This window comes from Heterocephalus glaber, unplaced genomic scaffold (genome assembly GCF_053883595.1).
Source record: "Heterocephalus glaber isolate CG9 unplaced genomic scaffold, H.glaber_assembly_v1.0 deba00001504, whole genome shotgun sequence".
In the NCBI taxonomy this organism is placed as follows: domain Eukaryota; kingdom Metazoa; phylum Chordata; class Mammalia; order Rodentia; family Bathyergidae; genus Heterocephalus; species Heterocephalus glaber.
In genome coordinates this window covers 32,142,435-32,162,149 of record NW_028258324.1, presented here as the reverse complement: position 1 = coordinate 32,162,149, position 19,715 = coordinate 32,142,435, and positions in this window count along the sequence as shown.

Sequence of the window (19,715 nt, the reverse complement as noted above, 5' to 3'; positions counted from 1 at the left end):
ACTTAGACTTGGACTTTTAAAACATGTTGGCACTGTTGAGACTGAGAAAGGGATTGTTGTATTTCTGGTTGTACACAGAATAATTGTATTATATTAGGTGCAGTTATGAACTTGCTATTGTGTTTATTTGGAGATTAAGTGCAATTTAATGAGATGTGTTTGGGTAGCAAGGTGGAAGGATTTGGGATGTGGTGGGTAGGCTTTAGATGTCAAGGTGGGTCATGGAAGCATGGCCTTGAGGTTTATGTCTGATTCTTTGCCTCTTTCTCTTTGGCACTGTTTGCCTGCTCTGCTTCCTGGCTGCCACAAACTAAGCATCTTTGTCCTGTCATGCCCTTCAATAATGATGTTTCTGCCTTGGAAGCAGTCAGACATGGGCTAAATCCATGAAACTGAGAGCCAAATAAAACTTGACCTTTAAGTTGTGGGTTTCAGATATTGCATTTCAGTGGTGGGAAAGCTAACAAACTAATACATTATTCTTTAAAATTCTTTGATGACATTCATGCCCACCATACACAGTCAAAACACCCCATTGTCTTTTCTCTCCCACCTTTCCTAAAATGTATACTAGATATTAGAGTTGGAGAATATTACTTCTATAGCCTACATTAAGATATAAAATATAAAAACTTTTTGAAGAAAGCTTTTTGTTTCTTTCTGTGCCTGAGGAAAGAGATAAATTCCAATGAATTTTGAAATACTTAACAAAAACTCCTTGTGAACTACCAAGCCTGCTAGAGCTGACAAATTTCCCTAGAGGATAGACTCCTAGATAAGAAATCTTTGTGCACAAACATAAGTAACATCTTCAAGTAAAATCTATCTCTAGAAATTAAATACATCTTTATTTCTTTATTTTGTAAAGTGATTATTTTCTATTTATATGTGCTCAAAACTGTTATTTTTGCTTATTACAGTTTCTTACACATTCCCTCTTTTTTTCTCTTTTCTCCTTTTGACAGGAAGTTTCACTAAAATATAAATATACATTAGCCCAAGGTTTCCTTAGAGTAAAGAAAAGAACACCAAAAACAGGAGAATAATATTTTGAGTCGATAACTTCCCAGAGAATGAGAAGGATTAATATTTTATTTTTATTCCATTCTCTTTTGAAATTTTTTCTTGGTTTTCAAAAGTAAGGTGAGTACATAATTTCTTACAAATCATTTTTGGGCACAGACCCATAGTTTTAGTAGAGGGGCAGAAATATTCAAGGGCTTAGGGCTTTGGCCATTATCCTAGTTTTAGGTCCATTTTCATGGGCTGGGCAAGCAGGTTCTGATAAATTCAAAATTCTAAGTGACACAGATAACATGTCTGACAAAGTCCTTTTTTGGAGCTTATTCCTATACTATTAGGGAAAATAGGATAGCAATTGGAATCAATGCTAAATGAAATAGGGTCACGGAGAAATCATTTTGAGCTGTTACAAGTTACTTGCCCTGTAAAATTGGTCCAAAAATACAGAATAAATGGAAAAAGGATTTTTGATGTCTTGCATGTTGATATGCTCCAAGTCCCTACACTGGTGCCTTATGCATTTTATTTCATCTCTAACATGTTAGGTGTTCTCAAGATAGAGGCATTTTGAATAGAAAACACTGTAGCTTAGTGTAATAAACCTAGTGATCTCATCAAGATGTTATAGACATTAAATATATTCTTCTTTATCATTAAACACTTGTTGAAAATAATAGTGGAAACCTCATAAATTGCACAGAAGTCAGTGTGACTATCTTTTCAAGGGTGTGGGTCAGTTCAATTTTGTTTTACTCTTTGCTTTCTGTTTCTACCTTTTGCTTATTTTCTTTCATTACCCTTCCTGTTTTCATGTTATGTGTGAGATTTCACTTTTATAAGAAAGCAACCCCGATGTGGGACTGTTAATTATGATATGTCAACTTTGCTGGATTAAGGAACATCAAGCAAATTAGTAAAACACAGTCTGGGTGTGTCTGTGGAGAAGATTTGCATGGAGGACAACAAACTGAGGGGGAGAGACCCACCCTGGTTGTGAGTAGCACCCACCAAAAGGCTTGTAGCCTGAATGGAATAAAAAAGGAAAGAGGAAGGAAGTTCGTGCATTTTCAAAGAGCCCCAGCCTTCTTGAGCTTATGCATTTTTTCTGTCATTGCCTTTTGACATCAGTCTTTAGTTCCTTCAGGGTCCCAGTGCAGATGCATAACAGTGGTTCTCCAGTGAACTTTCAGGCCTTTCACTTTGGACTGGTGCTGTATTCTTGATCCATCTTGTTCTGCAACTTCCATCTTCTTGGGAAGAACACCTACTGGGTCCTCTAGCTCCCCAGCATTCAGATGACCATTGTGGACATTGCCACCTCTGATTCTTTAAGCCTAACTAATAAATCCCCTTGCATAATCATACATATATGTTCTATTGATTCTGTTCCTGTAGAGAATCCTAAACAATACACATAACAAATCTACTCTCACAATAATGACATTAATCTATTCATGAGGATGGATCTCTCATTACCTTATCTCCTCTTAAAGGCCTCATTACCCAATACTATCACTATGGCAATTAAATTTCAAAAGTGTACTTTGGAGGACACTTAACAAACTATAGCATTTCTCATGTGGGCTCATGTAATGGGTAATCTTCAATATCAACTTGCCTGGATTATGAGACTCCTGGAGAAGTGATTAGATTCTGAGGGCTCTAACCTCATCAATGTATTGACCTACTGATGAGCTCTCAGATAAATGGGCTTTTAGAACTGTATTTAGTCCCTGACCTCTTTTTTTAAGGCTTTTTTTCCTACACTCTGCTTCTCAGATACTATGAGTTGAGAAGAACTTCTCCATCACGACATTCTACCATGATGTTTCTGCCCTGAAGTCAGCCTACCATAGACTGAAATCTCTGAAACCATGAGCCAAAATAAACTTTTCTCATCTAAATGGTCAGTTTCAGGTATTTTTGTCCTAGCATAAAGAAAACTGACCAATATAGCTCATTATCATCTATCTATCTATCTATCTATCTATCTATCTATCTATCTATCTATCTATGTATCTATCACCTAATCTCTTTTTAATCCTCACTGCTCTTCTATAAGATCCAGTAGTTTCTCCCAGGTACTATGGATGACTCCCTATTTTCTCCATTGCAGACCTCAATGGATTTGCATGATGGTGTGTGGTCAAGCTGCTGTCTATAGGATTCTAATCTACAGCATTGTTGCCTGTGTCACAATGTGCCCCAGAGTTTGAGCAATAGCTCTTTCTATTTCTACTCAGCCTACCCTCTCCTAAGAACCCAGACATACATCCAGAGCAGGGTTAGACAGACTCAATAGCCACTTGCTACACTGAAGCCAGAAGCACAGCACCAGGTGCCTCATGCCTGGCTCCTTCTTTAACAAAGTTGTGATTCCTCTGGAGTCTCCTCAGGTTCTTGCAAGTAGGCCTGAATTTATTTACACTATCAGGATGCCCAAAATTTTAAGAACTATTTGGATCACACTTCTACAAACAATGCACGTGGTGCTCTAATGTAAATAAATGGGATCTGTGAAAACTCTGTTCTCACTCCACCAAAATCCTTTCTGTAATCTCAGAACCAGTGAATTTATCAACAGCTTGAAGAACAGTAATTTAGGATGCAGTGTTTTGGGGGCAGCCCCAACTTACTAAGGCCTGCTCTGACCACCCATGTGTGTACCTCCTGGTACAGGCTCTATTTCTGATGAGCATGACTCCTTGCCTCCTATTAGATTGTAAGCTTTTTCAATATACGGTGTGTGACAATTTAGGAGTAATTCTATATGGCAAGAAATGTCCAGTAGATATGTTAAGTGAATAAGTGAATAAATGAACACTACTTTTAACAAGATGGCCTCACGAGGTTCATCAAGTGCATGAAGCTATTAGCAGAGTGTCTAGCATGTATATATATACTAATATATATATACTAATATAAAAGATCATGTTAGTCATTATTACCACTATTTTCGTCATTATATCTGACATACATTCTCATTTATTCCATTTAACAACACTGTGAAGGAGATATTTTTATCATCTCCATAGTGGTCATAAGAAATGAATTCAAAGGTGTTGAGATTCATTAATGATTACATTGGTAAAATCAGTAATTGGACCTGTGTGTTCTGATTCCAAATTCCAAACTGTTTTTAAACTACACTGTATAACAACCAAATTGCAATGTTGTTTGGTTTTCAACTCTTATGTAAAAATCAACAAATTTCAGGAAAAAAACTTCATGTAAAAGGGATTGTCAATTCTATTTGTTTCTTCTGGGCAATACTCCATTTTTGTTTCTTGGTCTCCATAGTTTAGATTCTATATCAAGATTTCCATCATCTCCTTCCTCAAATCTCCTTTTGGTGTTCTACTTTTTTGGCCCCTTTCTATGCCATGTTATTGAGTCGTTAGATTTCTATCACTCCCTTGGCTTAATGATTAAGTAATAAGCCCCAGTGTGGCCTGTCAGTGTTAGAACTGGTACCTGGGCAGTCTCCCTTCAAGACTAGAGACCACTAGGTCTATTAGTCACTCTGCTGTGTTGTATAGCTTTCTATCACAAATGCCATCTCACAGTGGTGTCTATTTAAATCTGATAGAAAGAGAGAGCATTGTGCTCCTCTACAAAATGATATAGGTCATATTTATGATGCTATACATATAGGCATTACTATGCTTTTATATCAGGTTAGATTATAACTTTGTACAGTTAAAAACACTGGAAAAACTCTGCTGGGGGTGAGGTAATCAATAGTTTTCTTTCTCTACCTTCCTCTTTCCTGTCTCCTCCTCTTGCTTTCATTCTGCTAAGGCTGAGATAATTATTTTCCTACCAATCTTGATTGAGTTGCCACTGATGAGGGCCTTTAGGGAGGATGATGAAGAGCTCTGAAAGTCTGACTGGGGGTTGCCTGTTGCACATATGTAGAAAGTTATAGTTTTAACAATTTTTTACATTCCTAAGTTTACATATGATTCAGGAATACACACAGAAGTTGTCCTAAGGAATACTGGGATTCTACAATCCACATCTAAACAAATGTGTATTAGAAACAAAAGAGATAGAATCAGTGATTATTTCAGTATAACTCTCACCCAAAAATCCAAAGAAGTTTGAAAATAACAACAGCCCCAGTAGCAATAGCAACACCAGCTCATTAATCTTGGTAACCTCATCCCCACAGATAATGACAAGGAGAAGTTTTGAGAAATAAAATAGCATGAAGTGTAAGTATGTCATGTAATAAGGCAAAGTAGAGTCGAGGCAGAAAGCAAGTCTCTGTGATGTATGATCTTAGAGCAAGCAGAGCCAGAGTCAAGAAGAGGGTAAAGATCATTGTTACATTTTCAGATTGTTTTCTTAGATGTCACAATAAGAAATTCAGCTACTGAAAAATATTTGAAACTGATTGCCTGAAATTATTTTGCTTACCAGTTATCAACTGGAGTTTCTTCTTTTTTTTTTAAAAAAAAAAGAAGGCCATATCTCAGCTAGAGGGAGCATCAGTGTTCTGATTAATTGTCTTAGTCTAAGAAAACAGTACAGGTCCAAGTCAATATTCAGGCAATTCTGAGAAAGATGGCAGAGTTCCTCTGCCTTTGGGATAGATGGTGGTTGGGTTGACAGCTGCTTGGAAAAGATGACCTGAAAAACCATACAAACACGAAGGCTCAGTAGTCATTGATCACATCAGTTATTAGGCTGACCTTTGACAAGGGTACTCCATGCAGTGTGTGTGTGTGTGTGTGTGTGTGTGTGTGTGTGATATGTTTGGTCTACCATTTGAAAAAACAGGGTTAATAATAGAGGTGGAGGGTTTTTTTGTATTTTTTCACTAAAATAAATGTTTTTTCACCCAACCAGATCATAGATCTACATAGTATGAATCATCTTTGTAAATAAATGTTCGAAACCACATTGTAAACCAGTGAGGTTTTATGTAGTTGTGTTTCTCTGAAGTCCATGTGTTCTATTTATAAAGCCTGCCCACTCAAACAAACTGTCTAACCATGTCTTACATCACCCTAAACCTCATTTATGGCTTTCCAGTAATTCACTACTGACATTTTGTTTCCATTAAATTCTATCTAAAGGGCTTTTAATCATTTAGTAAAGATAAAGTTGGTATGGGTATGTCTGTTGACCCTGAAAAATCAGTTTGACAAAGAAATTCTTCTTCTTTTTAAAAATAACTTTTTCAAATCTCTGTATATATTTTCACTTGTTTTCAAAGTTTGGTCCCTGGGTAAGCAGCATCAGCATGACCTGGGAACTTGTAAGAAATGCAAATATTTGATCCAGGCTATTGAATTAGAAACTCTGGGGATGGCTTAGCCATCTGTGTTAGTCTTCCAAGCAATTCTGCTACTCAAGTTTGAGAACTACTGTCTCCAACACATCCCTTGACTTTTCCTAAAAGATTACCTTGGCTTGGCTATGCACCAATAAAAAATTAACACAGTCTTTTGCTTAAAATCTATGAATTTCTTTTTAAATTAAAGATTACAGAATAGTTTTAACTCTCTTTCTAAGTATAAGTTAGTTGTGAACATCAAGTCGGCACATTCACTGATAATTATAAATTGTACACTCACATGCCTTTGGGGCTAGCAAGGTGGCATGGGTGAGAGGTATCTAACCAATGTAAGAAAATGGGAAATAGTTATAAGTGTGTGTACAAATAGAAGGTTCATGCTTAAGTCTATTAAAATTAATATTTAAAAGAAATATTATCTGGTAAAACAGAACATGTCTGTCTTTAATTTTTAGTTTATACTACAATCAACAATGCTATGGAAATCTATTAAGGTATATTCTCAGGAAAAGAATTTGTGAATAGTTATGTTGCTTTATAATGATTGCTGTTGCAATTACATATTTCTAAATATATAAGAACCTTTTATAAAAATTATTTCCTTATCTGATTTCAGTTAGCATTAAGCTAAGAAATATATGCAAGAGTAAATCCAAGACAGCTACCACCTGAAAAAATGTCAAAGCAAGAAGAGGCAGAGAAACCAACATAGGATATACTTTTCTGATCTAAGATCAGCACTATGCAGGATTGGTGGGTTTTTGGATAAAATGTGAATATATGTAAAGCAAGCTGATTTCCTTTCATCTGATGAAAATTTGGAAAAGTAAATGATATTTCTAATTTTTTTTCAATTTGAAGAGAAGATAATGACTTTCTGATTAGCATGTATTTCCCCTTCTTGTTTTCCTCAAAAATAAATGTACTAAAAAAAACCTAATCTTTTTAGGTAAATGAACATATTTAACTTAGGCTTCTGGAAGGTATAAATATAGAACAAAAGAAAATTTAGACACAAGCTCTTTTTAAAATTGTTTTCCTTTAAATAAATTGACATATATGTTTTAAAACTCCTATCTTTATACTCAGTGAAATACTCTAAAACCTGGTATTTTCTAACATTATGTAGATAAATTCTAAAAGTTTATGTAGGAAATGGACTAATTGTAGAGCTGAAACCTGAATCATTTATTGCTGAGGGAATTTCTTCCTTCCTTTGTTCTGTCTTTCAGTTGAATCATGGGTTATAAACTCAAATGCAAGCAGGGCCCAGATGAGGGAAAGAACAAAACCCCAAACTGGATGCATAGAAACTGATGATTTGGAGAGAATGCCCCAGCTGAAGCAGGAAGATATCATTCAGCTATACATGATTTTTGGCATGCATGAACTTGAAAATGATGTTACTGGATCTTCCAGTTTTTAAGAAAAGTGAAACAATGTCTACTCTTTACATGAGAAATGTTTTGCAAATTGGAAGGGGACTGAGAGATGAAGGAAGTGCAGATGGAGGACAGGGAAAGGGGACACAAAAAGAATTAAGATGATATGTATATGTACCAACTCTCCATGATGAATGTAATAATTATGTATTGCAAAAATGTACTAACAAAAATACAATAAAAATGAAAAAATGTGACATCTCTGTATTTAAAATACTATTAATTTTTTCAAAAATAAAAAGTTTTGGGTCAGAGATGACCATCTGTGGTTATATCCTCTGAGCTGGCATTAATTACCTCTTTATCTGCTGTCTTAAGTGATGATGTTCTCTGGTTGGGACTTTGTCCTAAATTATTGGAACAGAGTTTTCTGAGACATTGGTCTCCATGGATAAGTCTAGATGCCTCCTGGCAGATGATTCTTGTACAGAAAACTCAAGTGGTGTGGCACGCCTTGCAGAGACTGAAAGTTTTTTTGTTGTTTTTGTTTGTTTGTTTGTTTGGTTGGTTTTTGGTGCTAGGGATCAAACTCAGGACCTCATGGTTGCGAGACAGGTGAGGTGCCACTGATCTAAATCCCCAGCCCTGAAACTTTTTTGTGTGTGGCCATTCTGGCACTTGAACCCAGGACCTCACACATGCTAGGGAAGCATTCTACCACTGAGATACACCCCAACTGAAGCATCTTACACAGATGCTCAGCTTAAGATAAGATCACATCCCAATAAACTGATAGAAAGTTAAAATATTATAGGTTGAAAATGCATTTAATATACCTCACCTGCCAAGCATCATAGTTTAGAAACACAGTACAGTACGCTTCAGCTTCAGAGTTGTGCTTAGTAGTTTACTCCTGGGATCACATGGCTGACTGGGCACTGAGGCTTGCTCACTGCTGCCCAACATCGGCAGAGTGTCACACAGCACAGCCTAGGAAGAGATCAGGATTCAAAAAAGTACAGTAGCAACTGAATGTGTATGGTGTTTGCACCACTGCAATGTTGATAAAGTATAAACTATCATATGTTGGGGATCATAAGTCCCTGGAAATATTTCATTTCTGGGTAAAAAAGAATAGTTGGCTACCCTATCTAAAGCTGAGGTGCCAGGTATATTTAAACACATATGGACTTGTGCAGAAAGAATTTATTTCAAAGCTTGTAAAGATTTTGATACCATTTGAAGGTTGTTCCATACCCATGAGAACTTAATAATATCAGGATAAATTCAACTCAACAGCAACAATTTATTGTCCATCTTCTATGTGTATGTATTCTAGGTGCTTGGGATTATATCACAGATGAAAAAGACAAAGATTCCTGCTTTCATGGAGGAAACTGACATTCTAATAAGGAGAACTGGCAAAAAGTCCACAAAAGGAATGTAAACATTATGTATTCCAAACATGTATAGAAAAAAAAAAAGAAAGGGAATCAAGTGATGGGTGGAAGTGGGAGGGAGGGGAGGGAAAAGAATTAAGATGTATCATGTACATGTACCAACTCCACACATGAAATATAAACATTAAGTACCACAGACATATACTAATAAGATAAAATAATAAGAAGAAGAAAGAAATGAATAGGAAGTAAAAAAACTATGTAAGACATTAAAAACATTAAAAAGAAAATATAGTGAAGGTCAAGGGGTTTCTGATTATAGAGGATGGGATTTAAGATATGTGTTAATGAGAGAATCAACTCAATTTCCAGTTAGATTGGAAGTGAATTATGAGAGAGAAGTTCAGGATGACTTAAAGTTTTGACCTGAGCAATGAGAAAAACAACTGATATGAACTGAAAAGAGGAAAGCTATGTCATGCAGTGTAGTTTTTGCAGGAATTTAGCTTTGGACATGGTGAGGCTTTTTTTTTTCCTGTTGTTGGAAATGTAAATGTGGTTGTGGATTAGAAATTTGGATACAAAATTTGAAATTTCAAAGTGGGGGCTCAGCTGGATATACAAATTTGGGAGCTATAAACATATAGATAGTATTTAATGTGCAGATGAGCCAGAGAAGTGAGTTTAGATAGAAAAGAGCCCAAGGATCAAGTTTTGAAGTTGCTCAGCAATAGGAAATTGTAGAGAAGAGTGATATGAAGCAGAGAGTAAGTTAAAAATGGTGGATTTTAGCTGAAACAGACCAGCTCTAATTTGGAAAAAATTATGTTTTAAAATGGATATGTAATTATAAAATAGATCCTGAACAAGAGCATGGAGTATTTACTGCAGACGCATCATCAAACATATTAAATTAAGTGAAATATCTCCCTCAGCTTCAAAAGAAGTTGGCATTTCTACAGTTGGCTCCCCTAGACTGAATCTATCATCAAATTTATATTCATTACTTATCCAGATTCTTTTTTTTAACTTAAATTCGTTTATTGGTACATTTTAGGTATATAATACATTTTCATTTATCATTGGGTACTTGTATCTTTACATGTGGTTCTTAAAATAAGAACCTTGGTTCTTACTTTTTCCCCATTTCCTGTTCTCCCTTCACCCCCTCCACCCTTACCCGTTTACAAAGACTTCATTTCCATTTTTTCTTTTTCTCATATTTTTTCCTTTCCCTTCTTTCTTTTCCCAACTCCTCCCACTTCCCCTACCCCTTCTCTTCCTATTTCACATTATCAATTATTCATTTTAATCCTTATTTACACTTTCAGTTTCTCACAGCAGAGAAACTATTCTGTATTTACACATGTTTGTCCTATTTATTTCAATTAAGAGTATGGCCTCAATATGCATCCATTTAGTTATAAATGTCTCTAGTTTCTCATTCTTTATGGCTGAGTAGTACTCCATTTTATAAAAAAAATCCCCACATCTTCTTTATCCAGTTTCCAGTTGATGGGCACTTGAGCTGTTTCCAAGCTTTCACTATTTACAAACTGTGCTGCTATAAAAATGGGTGCACATATATCACTGTGGCATGATTCTTTTAGTTCTTTTGGGAAGATACCCAGTAGGGGAATAGCTAGGTCAAATTAACCTCTAGTTCTAGTTCTTTGAGGTATCTCCATACTAATTTCCACAATGGTTGCACCAGCCTGCACTCCCACCAACAATGAAGAAGGGGTCCTTTCTCTCCACACTCCCACCAGCATTTGTTATTGGTTGATTTCTTGATAGCAGCCATTCTTTCTGAGGTGAGGTGGAATCTTAGTGTTGTTTTCATCTGCATCTCTCGAATGACCAGTGATGTTGAATATTTTTTGTATTTATTTGCTGCTTTTACTTCTTTGTCTGAAATGTCTGTTCATTTCAGATGCCCATTTTTGAATTGAATCTTTAAAGTTGGGGGGTCTAATTTTTTAAAGTTCTTTGTATACTCTAGATAGCAGTCTTTTGTCTGAGGAACAGCTGGTAAAAATCTTTTCCCACATTGTAGGTTGCCTCTTAGCTCTGTTGGTGGTTTCCCTTGCTGGGCAGAAGCTTTTTAGTAGAAAGAGATCCCAGTTGTTGATTCTTTGTGCTGGTTCACGTGCAACTGAGGTTTTGTTCGTAACATCCTTTCCTATGCCAATGTCTTCAAGAGTTCTACCTAACCTCTCTTCCAGCTGTTTTAGTATTTTTGCATTACTATTTATATCTTTAATTGACTGATCTTAGTTTAGTGCATGGTGATAGATAATGTGTCTAGTTTTAATCTTTGGCAAGTTGAAATCCAGTTTTTCCAACACCATTTATTAAAGAGTCTATCTTTCCTCTAGTGAGGATCTTTGGCTCCTTTGTCAAGATGAGGTGGCTGAGCATGTCTGGAGTTGTTTCTGCATTTTCTAATCTACTCCACTGATCCTCAGATCTGTTTCTTTGCCAGTATCATGCTGTTTTTATCACAGTAGCTTTGTAGTATAGTTTCAAGTTGGGGATTGTGATACCCCCAGCCATATCTCTGTTGGCTAGACTTGCTTTTGCTATTCTAGGTGTCTTCTTGTTCCAAATGAATTTTTGGATTGTTTTCTCAAGATTTGTGAAGTATGCTGGTGGGATTTCAATTGGGATTGCCTTGAATCTATACAGCAGTTTTGGAAGTATGGCCATTTTTCACTATATTGGTTCTTCCTACCCAGGAACAAAGGATGGTTTTCCATTTTCTCATATCCTCCTCGATCTCTTTTCAGAGAGCTGTAGTTTTCAGAGTAGAGGTCTTTTGCTTCCTTTGTTAGATTGATTCCTAGATATTTCATTTTTTTGGATGCTATTTTGAAAGGAATTGTTTCTTTAATTTCTCTCTCAGTGAGTCTGTTATTTGTGTACAAAAATTCTATTGAGCTTTGAGTGTTGACCTTGTATCTAGCTACTCTACTGAATCTGTCAATTAAGTCTAGAAGTCTTTTGGAAGAGTTTTTAGGGTCTCCTATGTAGAGTATCATATCATCAGCAAATAATGGCAATTTGACTTATTCATTTCCTATCTTTATTCCTTTTATTTTTTTCTCTTGTCTAATTGCTGTGGCTAATGTTTCCAAAGTTATATTGAACAAGAGTAGTGATAATGGACATCCTTGTCTTGTTCCTGATTTTAATGTGAAGGTTTTCAGTTTTTGACCATTTAGTATGATGTTGGCTGTTGATTTTTCATTGATAGCCTTAATCAGGTTGAGATAAAGACCTTCTGTTCTAATTTTCTGTAGGTTTTTTATCATGATTGGTGTTGGATTTTGTTGAATGCTTTTTCTGCATCTATTGAGATGATCATATGGTATTTGTCCTTGGCTCTGGTAATATAGTGTATTACATTTATTGATTTATGTGTCTTGAACCATCCTTGCATCCCTGGGATAAATCTGACGTGGTCAGGGTGTGGGATCTTCTTGATGGCTCTCTGTGTTCTGTTTGCCAGTATCTTTTTGAGGATTTTTGCATCTATGTTCATTAGAGAGATTGGCCTATAGTTCTTCTTTTTGGTTGGGTCTTTCTCTGCTTTTGGAATTAAAGTAACACTTGGTTCCAAGAATGAATTTGGAAGTATTGCTTCCCTTTCAATTTCATTGAAGTGTTTAACAAGCAGTGACAATGGTTCTTCTCTAAATGTCTTGTAGAATTCAGCAGTGAAGCCATCAGGACCTGGGCTTTTCTTTGTTGGCAAATTTTTTTATTATATTTTCAATTTCACTCATTGCAATTGGGGTGTTTAGAATTTCTATATCTTCTTCATTTAAATTTGGCAACTCATATATATCTGGGAATCCATCCATTTCTGCTGTTTTCCATTTTATTAGAGTACAAGTTCTAGAAGTAGTTATTGATGATCTTCTGGATTTCTGCTGGGCCTGTTGTGACCTCACCTTTTTTATTCTTTAATTGCTTGGATTTGAACTTTTTCTTTCCTTTTTTTGATAAGGTTGGCTAAGGGTTTATCGATGTTATTTATTCTTTTGAAAAACGAACTCTTTGATTCATTGATTTTTTTGTATCATTCTCCATTGCATTGATTTCTGCTCTGATCTTTATAATTTCCTCTCTTGTATGAGCTTTGGGTTTGTCATGCTCTTGTTTTTTTAGGAGCTTGAGGTTCAGCATTAGGTTGTTTATTTGAGCTCTCTCTGTTTTCCTAATATGGGCATTCACTGCTATGAATTTCCCTTGTAGAACTGCTTTCATTGTATTCCATAGATTCTTAAATGTTGTACTGCCATTATCATTTACTTGTAGAAACTGTCTAATTTCTTCTTTAATTTCCTCTGTGACCCATTGGTTGTTCAGGAGAGTGTTATTCAATTTCCATGTGTTTATGAAATTCTTCCCATTTCTTAAGCTACTGATCTCCAATTTTATTGCACTGTGGTCTGATAATATACTGGGGGTAACTTCAATTATTTTGTACTTACTTAAACATGCCCTATGAGCTAGCATGTAGTCTAATTTGGAGAATGACCTATGTGCAGCTGAAAAGAGTGTTTGTTCTAATTTTGTGGTGTGGAACACTGTGTAGACATCTATTAATTCCCTCTGTTCAAAAGCTTGGTTCAGTTCTAGAATTTCGTTGTTGACTTTTTGTCTAGATGATCTGTCTATTTGTGAGAGTGGGGTATTAAGTTCCCCCACTACAATTGTATTAGTGCTTATTTGATTTTTCATGTCCATTAATATTTGTTTTGTACAGTTGGGGGCGTTCGTATTTGGTGCATATATATTTATGATTGTCATTTCTTCCTCTTGGATTGTTCCCTTCACAAGGATGTAGTGACCATCTTTGTCTCTCTTAATTAGTTTTGGTTTTAAATCTATTTTGTCTACAAATAAGATTGCTACACTTGCTTTTTTCCAGGTTCCTGTCACATGGAGAAGTGTTTTCTGTCCTTTTACTTTCAGTCTATCCATGTCTTTTTAAATTAGGTGTGTTTCTTGTGCACAGCATATTGTTGGATTTTGCTTCTTAATCCATTCTGTCAATCTATTTATTTTGATTTGTGAATTGAGGCCTTTAACATTTATGGTTATAATTGATAAATATTGACTCGTCCTTGTCATGATGTTTTACTGTTGTTGGCTCTTTTATTTTTTAATTTTTCCCCTTTCCCTTTAGTTTCTTACCCAACAGTGGCTTTCCTCTGTTGGGCCTCATGGAGTTGTAACCTTCATTGTTTTCTTCTAGTATATTGTTTGGAATTGTTTAGAGAGCTGGTTTGGTGTTCATGAAATTTCTCAGGTGTTCTTTGTCGTGGAAGTATCTAATTTCCCCATCAATTTTGAAAGATAATTTTGCAGGATACAACAGTCTCGGTTGGAAGTTATTTTCTTTTAGGGCTTGAAATACTTCACTCCAGGCTCTCCTTAACTTGAGGGTTTGTGTTGAGAAGTCTGCTGTGATTCTGATGGGCTTTCTTTTGTATGTAATTTGTTTCTTTTCTCTAACTGCTTGTAGGATTTTGTTCTTCTGTTTCATTTCTGGGATCTTGACTATTATATGTCTAGGAGTAGCTTTTTTTGATCATGGGTAGTTGCAGTTCTATATGCCTCACCTATCTGTATGTCCAATTCTCTACCTCTGTCTGGGAAGTTTTCTATTATTACTTCTGTGAACAGTTTTTTATATCATTTGTACTTTCTCTTGCTTTTTCTTGGATTCCTATCTGTCTTATGTTATTCTTCTTTGCATCACCTACCAGCTGCTGGATTGGTTTCTCATGTCCCCTTACTATTTTTAAGAAATCTCTGTTTTCATGGTCACTAACAGCAATCCTGTGTTCTATATCTCATATTCTATCTTCACGTTCTCTCAGTCTGTTGTGAATACTTTCAATGGAATTTTTAATCTCCTGGATATTTGTTTGAATCTGTTTTGTGGTTTCCATTTCTTTTTTATGCTGGGCATTCATGGCTTCCAACATGGCTTTGAGCTCATCTATTTTTTTTTAATCTGTTTTTTTCTAGAGCCTCTAATCATGTCTTTCACTGTGCTCACCATCTCTGTAGCTATCTGGGAAATTATTTCTGTTTTGAATATTTCTAGAGCCTCATTCACCTGCTTTGTTACTTCCTGTGCTATCAGTTAAGGGTGTCCAGGTGGTTGATTATCATATTTTTCCATCTCATTTCCCCCCGAATTTGCTTTTGGTGAGCTGGAATTCTGTGCTTTTATCCTGCCAAAGTGTCTTCTTAATTTTAATTTTGTTGTTGGTGCTGTATTTTGCTTTAATTCCTGGGTGATACTCCAATATTTCTTATTTTGAGTATCTTTATTACTGGTTTTTAGAGCCCCTATGGAGTGGTTACTTCTCAGAGATATCTTCCAGGTATAGCTGGACTTTTTAGGCTTTAAGTTTCTAATGACTCTTAGGTAATCTCATTTTCAGTATACCAGGGAGGACCACTGATTAGCCCAATCACAACACCTTAGCCCAACTGACACAATCAGCATCAAATAGAGGTTAGAAAATAACAATTTGTGGTAGCTGTTAGTCATTTTAACTGGGTGAGGTAGATCAAAATCTAGGGCCAACCCATAACTTGTTTGTAGTAAGTAAACCCTTCAATGTGGCAAATTTACCCTTCAGGATAAGGATTTAGCAGGGGTTGGGGATGGGGGGGAGAGAGATAGAGGGAGAGGGAAAGGTTAGAGGTGAGGCTAGAGGTCACGGAAGATCACATAAATTGTGGGGATCTGTTGAAGACAGGAGGAAAAGACAGAGCAAAAGAACAGAGACAAGTACAGAACAAACTGAGAACAATAGGGAACCTAGAAATTGTATTCACTTTCCTATAAAAGTGACAGTCAAGACAACAGAGAGAGATAAAAGTCAGAATGGGGTAGGAACAGGAACTAAGAGGGAGAGAAATATAGAGCCAGAAGGTTTAGAGAGAGAGAAAAAAAATAAAATAGATAACAAAACAAACAAACAAAAAAAGGTCTCCCTTAGGATGTCTCTGCTGTCCTGGTAGCTTGTGTGTGTCTAAGTGGATTAGTCTCAGCAATACAGCTGTAGTCTACTGAGATTTAGGCTGATTTCTGGCTGCAAGGTCCAAGTTGAGGTCCCTGACCTTCTGCAGGATTAAACTCTGCAAAGTTCTACTGCAGGTTCCAGCTGTACTCCCCGCTATGTGAGTCTGGGTTTCTATGGGAGGTGCTGATCCCACCAACTTACCAACCACGATGGTCCAGTTTTATTGAAGAGTTTTTCTTCACTTTCCCAGTGGGCTTCAATTTTCATTGAGGAACATCAGAAAGGCCCTCTCTGTTGTTCACTTCTGCTCTGTCTTCTGGGGCTTGTAACCATGGCCTTTGTGTTCTCCCTGGAGCCTCTGCTGTGCGAATTCAGATGCTACTTGGTGCAGTGTCCTTGCGGCGTGGTCCTGCCAGGGTGCAGGCTGCTGGCATCCGTGGGACTATGTTCCTGTGGGGCCCAGATTCTTAAACTTAGTGTTTCTACTGAGATTTATTCTAATCCATTAGTTTCAAAAAACAAGTTATTGTAGAACTTCACTTTGACCTGGTGTTCACCACATTCACCATCTTCATGTTTTGTCTAGACTCTGTGGATTGCAAGGAGTCTTAGAAAAACTAAGATACAAGGCAACCAGGCCCTTAATTTATTTCACCTAAAGGCAATTAAGGCTAATTTTAGCTATTCTATGAGGAAAATATTGAGAAACCACTTCTCAAAGGCAACTGGTTCAAATCACATAAATTCTTTGAAACTCAGAAGATACCCTATCAAATTGTAAAGAAATTAGTCCTTATTAATAAACTTAGTATCCTTGAATTCTCTCAGCACAAATTATGTGTATGGAAACATGCATAAAAACCGTAGTAAGGGAAAAATACTGCAAATAATATTTTTCACCTCTATTTAAAAATATCCATTCAAGGGTGGAGATAAGTAATGGCCAAAGAACGCTGATTTCAAAATGAGCCAAAACATTGGTCCATTAATTGAAAACATAAATGCAATTTCCCTTAAACTATCCCACGTACTGCAATTTAGAAGTATTAGGCTATGTAATCACACAAGTTTATCTAGATTCTTTTCTATTTAATTTAGAAACTATCTCAGGCAAAGCAGACTATAAGGAATTGACATAAAATATGAATACAGATTGCTAACAGATGAACCATGGGCAGAATCTTACCTAGGCTATTATTTACAGATCCTAAAATCACAAAATCTACTAGTGATTGCCAGGTATGTTGTAAGTCCAAGAGGCTATATAGATATTGTTAGCTAAAGTTCCCCAGAGAAACATAACCATAAAAAATACATATATAGATATAAGTGGAGCTTTATTATGGCATTTGGCTCTTGAGATCATAGAAGCCAAGAATTGCCATGAATACCACCTGCAAGCTGTATATAAGAAAAGCTGATGGAGTAATTTAGTTTGAGTCTAAAGGCCTGGTGCCAGAAGAGTTGATGGTAGAACTCCCAGTCTGAAGCTGAAGGCTTGAGAAGTGGAGGTGGGAACAACTTGGTATAAATCCTACAATCTGAAGGTTGAAGAACCAGGATCTCTGATGTCAGAGAGGAGAAGATGGATGTCCTAGCTTAAGAAGGGAGATAATTTTCTCTTTTTCTTCATTTCTTAAATCTATTCTTAATAATTGAATGATGCCTAACAACATTGCTAAGGTTAGATCTGTTTCACTCAGTTCACTGACTCGAATGCTATTCTCTTCTGGGGACACACAGATGCACCCATAAATAACATTTTACCAGTTATATGGGCATCCATTAGTGCAGTCACAGTGACATCTAAAATGAGCCATCACAAGTCTATCTCTTGTCAAGTTGGTATACACAGGAATCTTCCTACACCAAATTTAATCTTCAAATAAAGACAATAACAGTTATAGTTCTACCTAACATGATGCAACAATCCTATGTATGATTGAAATGCACTAATCTTTTTACCAGAAGAAGTGGTAAAGTCTTGAGTGGTTTTTTACTCTTCTCCTGATATCTCATAACTTAAATAGTATGATGTGGACAAGCATTTCCACTTTCACCATTTTCTTTCAGCATAGTACTAGAAGTCCTAGCCAGGGAAATCAGGCAAGAAGAAGAAATAAAAAGCATCCAAATTAGAACAAAAGAAGTCAAAGTGTTGCTTTTGCAGATGATATGTTCATATTTAGAACCCCCCCCCCCGCCCCAGTCTCCACCAAAACACTACGAGAGCTAATAAATGAATTTGGCATAGTACAAAATCAACACATAAAAATCAGTACCGGGCCGGGGATTTAGCTTAGTGGTTCCACCCCCTGCCTTGCAAGCACAAGTACCCGAGTTCGATCCCCAGTACCAAAAAAAAAAAAAAAATCAGTAGCATTGCTATATGCTGACAATGAATTATCTGAAATATTAATCAAGAAAACTATACCATTACAATAGCTATAAAATATGATAAAATAAAATACCTAAGAGTAAATTTAACCAAGAGATGAAATACATCTATAGTGAAAATTGAAAACCATTGGTGAAAGAAATTGAGGACACAAAACAGTGAAAAGATATCCTGTGTTCATGTGTTGTGAGAATCAATACTGTTAAAATGTCCATACTATCCAAAATACTGTAATCTACAGATCCAATGACATCTCAATTAAAATAGCAATGACATTCTTCACAAAGTTAGAAAAACAATCTTAAAATTTATATGGAACCACAAAAGATCTCGAATAACCAAGCCATCTCGAGTAAAAAGAGTAAAGCAGAGGATAATACTACCTGACTTCAAGATATACTATAACGTTGTAGTCCTTAAAGCAGCAAGATATTGGCCTAAAAATAGAATATAAATCTGAGAAATAAGATATGCACTGATAGGCACTTGATCTTTGACAAAGATGCTTAGAACATGCACCAGAGAAAGGACAACCTTTTAATAAACAGTGCCAGGAAATTGTCTATTCACATACAGATCAATGAAACTAGACCCCTACCTCTCCCCATTACAAAAATAAATTCAAAACGTATTGAAGACTTAAATGCAATACCTGAAACTATGGAGCTACTTGAAAGAAAAAAGGGAAAATGCTTCAGGACTTTGAAATAGGTAAGGAATTTTGGACAAGAACCAAAAAAAACACAGGAAAAACAAGCAAAAATAGAAAGAATTAATCAATATAAAAGTTTCTGTACAGCAAAGAAAACAACCAATAGAGGAAAGAGATTGTCTACAGAACTGAGAAAAATATTGGAAAGTATATATCTGATAAAAAGTTAATATCCACAATCTATAAGGAACTCTAAAAACTCAATAGCAAAATGAACAAAGAACTCAACCCAATTGAAAAATCTCTCCTTTAGAATAGGATGAGTCTTTTGATTCCTGGCTGGGCAGGCTGTCAGTCTGAGGGAGCCATAAGAAGATGGACCTGTGATCCCTCTGCAAGCCTTAAAAGTAAAGAATAAGGGTTGGGGGTGGGAGGGTGAGGGAGGATAGAAGAAATCAAGATAGGAGACAATGAAAATTGTAAATTTAAAATTATACTTG